Genomic DNA, 6,000 nt, shown 5'->3' with positions numbered 1-6,000 from the left:
CAGCACCTCATATTTCGCTTGGGCAGCTTACAACCCAGCGGTATGAATATTGTCCTCTCTAACTTCAAGTAACCCTTGCTTTTCCTCTCTCTCCGTCCCTCCCCCACCCTAGTTCTCTGACTAATTTCACTGTCCTCCTGATTAATTTTACTGATTGTATGTCTCGTTGTCAACTTCCCCACTGTCAACAATGAACTGTTCTATATTTCCTTGATCATCTACTTTGATCTGTCTTCGTCACATCTTCCCGTTCCATATCTTGAGTTTCCCTCTCCCCTGAATCTCAGTCTGAAGAAGGGCCTCAACCCAAAACGTTATCCACTCCTTCTCTTCAAAGATGCTGCCTGTCCCGCTGAGTTACTCCAGCTTTTTGTGTCTTTTCACATCATTTACAGACGGGGAAGTATAACACTGGGAGATGTTGCTCCCTCAGGTGGGACTATCTTGCTGGTGGGACAGGACGTATCTATGGATTGTGAAAGATGTATACAGTAATGAAGAGATTAAGTATCTAACCAAAGACACAAAGTGTTGGAGTAACTCAGCGGGTTAAGCAGGATCACTGGGAAACATGGATAGCGAGGCACAGTGGAGCAATGGTAGAGACCTGGGTTTGATCCTGACTACGGGTGCTGTCTGTACGGAGTTCGTTCTCCCTGTAACCGCATGGATTTTCTCCAGGTTGTAGCGGTCTCTTCAATTTAACCATTATTATCTTCTTCCTTTCAGTAAATGAGTTTATACAAAGGTATTCACTTGATTTTACAATAAGGGGAAGAGGTGGAGTGGTGGAAAGAAAACGAAAGTGAAACAAGTTTAAAACGCGATGTTTTGGCAGACACAAGGAGCTGCTATTGGCAACTCTACCAGATAAGCAACAAGAAATCCAAGTGTAGCTCTGCAATTTAAAGTATACATGAGGACAATAGTTTAGAGATTGTTTATAGATACAGCTTGGAAACAGGCCCTTTGGTCAATTGAGACCAGGCTGACCATCGATCACACTAATCCTATGTTATCCCACTTTCTCATCCACTCCCTACACACAAGGGGCTATTTACAGAGGCCAATCAACCTACATACCCACACGCCATTGGGATGTGGGAGGAAACCGGAAAACCTGGAAGAAACCCATGCAGTAACAGGGAGGTCGTGCAAACTCTCTACAGACAGCACCCGAGGTCAGGATGAAACCCGGCGCTGTGGGGTAGCAGTTCTACCAGCTGTGCCACACTGTGTGTGGATTCCTTTATGTGAAAGTAGGAAAAGTGCAAGGGACTTACAAAAAAAAACAAAAAAAAAAACACAAAATGCTGGAGTAACTCTGGGCAGGCAACATCTCTGGAGAACATGGATAGGTGACTTGCTGGTGCAGGACGCTTCTTCAGACTGATTGTAGTGGGGGAGGGGAGGGGGGGAAGGAAAGCTGGAAGAGAGGAAGGCCAGGACAAAGTCGGGTGAGTGATAGGTGGATGCAAGGGAGGGTTTGACAGGCAGATTGATGAATGAAATGAAAAGACAAAAGGTGTGACCTAAGAATGGAAGAGGTGAAAATGGTGACGCCTGAGGAAGGAATATAGGTGATGGGGAAATGGGGAAGGGGGACAGGTGCACAGTGGTGCAACGGTAGATTTGCTGCCTTAGAACGCCAGAGACTGGGTTCGATCCTGACTCTGGGTGGTGTCTGTACGAAGCTCGTACGTTCTCCCTGTGACTGCGTGGATTTTCTCCGGGTGCTCTGGTTTCCTTTCACACACTCCAAAGATGTACAAGTTTGCAGGTGAATTGGCTTAGTTAAAATGGTAAATTGTCCCTATTGTGTAGAATAGTGTTAGTGTACGGGATGATCGCAGGTCGGCACGGTGGACCGAAGGGCTTGTTTCCTTGTATCTATAAAGTCTAAAGTGAAAATGGGTGTTTTTTTACCGCCCCCATCGCCTGCCCACCGCAATCAAGCTGAAGAAGCGTCAAAGATCAAAACGTCACCCATCCATGTTCTCCAGAGATGCTGACCCACATAGTTACTCCAGCACTCTGAACCCTTAAGTGACAATTGGTGTATTATTTATAATGTGATTTGATTCTAGATGTTTAATTTGTCTTTGAATAACGGTCATCATCTACTGATTCATTTTGCTCACAGTTTACTTTGTGGAAGTTTCTGATTACGAACTATCTTTTTGCAAATAAAATGTCTCATTTACTTAAGTGTTCCTAGTTTAACAAAGTGTTGAATACATGGGAAGTGAGTCGGGGCATCATTCGATAACATTTTTTAAATAGCTAAACCTATAATACCTGTAAAGTATTTACATCCCATGAACGTGTATCTGCAGGTTCTGTTTTAAGTGGTAACTTGGAAATTTAGTTTAAAATACCATAGTTAAAACTGCATTGGAATGAGGTCAGATTCCTGCACAAGCTAGCCCGCATTTTTCATGCACTAGTCACAGAAGAACATGTGGCTATGCTTCCAGTCTAATATTTGTAAAGAGCATTGAAAAATAAAACACACACACTGTTCTGGATTAACATACATTATGATAACCCAAGAATAATATGCGTAGTACAAAATGGAATTCATCATAAGGTTTGGACCAACATGACTGAAGTAATTTCTTTTCTGTGATGAACATATGTCAAAAAGGGACTGGGAGGGAAGAGCAAGGTGAAATTGAGCGGGCAATAATTACTTTTGTTTAGTTTAGAGATACAGCGCGGAAACAGGCCTTTTGGTCCACCGAGTCCACGCCGACCAGCGATTCTCGTACACTAACACAATCGTACACACACCAGGGACAATTTACAATTTTACCAAGCCAATTAGCGTACAAACCTGTACGTCCTTGGAGTGTGGGAGGAAACTGGAGCTCCCCGAGAAAACCCACGCAGGTCACAGGGAGAATGTATAAATTCCGTTTGGAGAATCACCCGTGGTCAGGATCAAACCTGATTCTCTGTCGCTGTAAGGCAGCAACTCTACCATTGCACCACCGTGCCACGCCCTTAATTGTTGAAGCATTTAGTGAAACCCCGTCTTCACAACCGTCTTTGCTCCTACAACACAAAAACAATAGTTTGGAAATGTGTGTTTTGTCGGGGGAAAAAGGTGCTATTTATCACATAGTTTGATTCTATATGTTTAATTTGTTCTTTAAATAGACATCATCATCTTCTGATTCATGTTGCTCACGGTTTACTTTGTGGATGTCTCTCATTTGGAAAAACCTTGTCACAAATCAACTGTTCCTAGTTACCAAAGACTGTTGAATGCATAGGAAGTGAGTCGGTGTCTGAGTAAATGTTTCCATTGGCAGGGAGCCCAATAACTAATGCATACTCTATCATGGAGTATCACGACAACAATTGTAGGTGATGAAAAATTAAACTGGCCTGTGAAGTGATGCCATTAATGGTTTTTAGATCACAAAGATGGTAAGATTACTTCAGAAATACTTTTCATGATGGAGGTGGTGGAAGGCGAGGGGGAACATTGTTGTCTGTGAACCGCCAGCGAACTCACTGAATGTCCACCTTAATAGTGTCCCATTTGGGACAATATCAACTCTGTCTATTTTACAAAAAGTTCGATATACAGTTTGGCAACTTTTGTAGTCTATCTAGATAGCATCTTGGTAAACTGAGGACATGGCAGGACTAAAAGGTGAATCTAGATTCAGGGCCATAGTTTAGGGATACTGCGTGGAAACAGGCCCTTTGGCCCAACTTGCTCCCACCGACCAACATGTCACATCTACACTAGTCCCACGTGCCTGCATTTGGCCCATATCCCATCTAAACCTATCCTATCCATGTATCTCTAAACGTTTCTTAAACCTTGCGATAGAAGCCACAATTTTTAAGCATCCCATCAGAACCACCAAGATAAGTTGCTTCTTGATACCTTGCACTTTGAACAAATCATTGGTCATCTGCCCTAATATCTCTATACATGTCTGGGTGGCAACATATTATTTGACAATACAGCATGGAAACAGGCCCTTCGACCCACCGATTCCACGCTGACCATTGAACACACGTTCACACTAGTTCTGTGTTATGCCACTTTTTCATCCACTCCGTACACACCAGAGGCCAAATAAACTATAGAGCCGTATGTATTTAGGATGTGAGGGAACAGGAGCAACCGCAGAAAACCCAGATGGGTACACGGAGAACCCAACCCGCAAACTCCACACAAACAGCTCCCGAGGTCAGGATTAAACATGGGACTCTGTGGCTCTACCGCTTCGCCACTGTGTGCCGCCCTATAGTTGGGTCCAAGGAAAAGGATTGTTTCCGAGGCCAATGACAACAACTTCAACCTTTCTACTCATTGAGTCCAAGATGTCAGGTAAGCAGCCTGAATTGTTTTGATTTAATCATTGGAGAGGTTAGGTGAGATGCTGGTGAGTTGAAGTTGGGTGTGGTCATCTTACATGGGAATCTAGCACCATGGTTTGGAAGATGTTGGTGAGGAACAGTATGCGGATGGGGAACCGATGCAGTTCAAGGGCAGATCGCCGATGATCCATCCAGAGGCAATGGTGCAGAGAAGGTCAGAATATTAGTGTCATAGGCCCTTTGGCCCAACTTGCCCACACCGACCAGCATGTCCCATCTACACTAGTCACACCTGCCTGCGTTTGACCCATATCCCTCCAAACCTGTTCTGTCTATGTACCTGTGTAATTGTTTCTTAATCGTTGCAATAGTCCCTGCCTCTACTTCCTCCCCTGGCAGTTCATTCCATACACCCACCATCCTTTGTGTGAAAAAGTTGCCTTTAGATTCCTATTAAATCTTTCCCCCTTCACCATAAGCCTATGTCCTCTGGTCCTTGATTCCCCTGCTCTGGGCAAGAGACTGTGTGCGTCTACCTGATCTATTCCTCTCATGATTTTATACACCTCTATAAGATCACCCCTCATCCTCCTGTGCTCCAAGGAAAAGAATCCCAGTCTGCTCATCCTCTCTATAGCTCAGACTCCCAAATCCTGGCAACATCCTCGTAAATCTTGCCCAAGCCAACCATGATGCCCAACTCCACCAGTCCCACCTGCCAGCATTTGGACAATATCCCTCTAAACCTATCCTATCCATGTACCTGTCCAAATCTTTTAATCACCAAACATTAATAATCTTAAATAAATAAAAAGCTTGAAATATACATGGTCAGAAGAAGAGACCACACCCAAAACTTCGCCTATCCATATCAAGTCTGAAAAAGGGTCCTAGCCTGACACGTAGCTTATCCTTGGCCTCCAGAGATCCTTGCTGACCCATGGAGGACACAGTAGCGCAGCGGTGGAATTGCCGCCTTACAGTGGCCAAGTGGTTTTTCTCTGGGTGCTCCGGATTCCTCCCACACGCCAAACATGTATAGGTTTGTAGGTTGATTGCCTTTGGAAAAAAATTGTAAATTGTTCTTTGTGTGTAGGATAGTACAAGTATACAGGGTGAATGCTGGTTGGCGGGGACTTGGTGGACCGAAGGGCCAGTTTCTGCGCTGTATCTCTGAAGTCTAAATTCAATTAGTTACTCCAGCACTTTGTGTCCTTCACAAGATTCTAGCATCTGCAGTTCCTTGTGTCTACATGGTTCCAACATCCACTGATGTTCGAGGCATCATGAGGTGTACCAATGCACATCAAAACTAGGGCAAAACTAGGTCTGTCTATCTGAATGCAGAGGTTAAAGGGTATCGGGTAAAATTTCCGAGCCAGTTGTCTGAGGAATACATTAGAAACAACGAACTGCAGATGCTGGTCAATACATAAAAGGACGCTTTGGACTTTAGAGGTACAGTGTGGAAGCTGAGTCCATGACGACTAGCGATCACCCCCTACACTCCCACTGTATGGGAGGAAACCGGAGCACCCGGAGAAAACCCACACGGTCACAGGGAGAATGTACAAACTCCGTACAGACTGCACCCATAGTCAGGATCGGACCCAGGGCTCTGGCGCGGTAAGGCAGCAACTTTACCGCTCCGCCACT

Source organism: Amblyraja radiata, chromosome 24 (assembly GCF_010909765.2).
Source record: "Amblyraja radiata isolate CabotCenter1 chromosome 24, sAmbRad1.1.pri, whole genome shotgun sequence".
NCBI lineage: Eukaryota > Metazoa > Chordata > Chondrichthyes > Rajiformes > Rajidae > Amblyraja > Amblyraja radiata.
The sequence above is the reverse complement of the archived record's forward strand: the minus strand, read 5'-3'. Positions refer to the sequence as shown.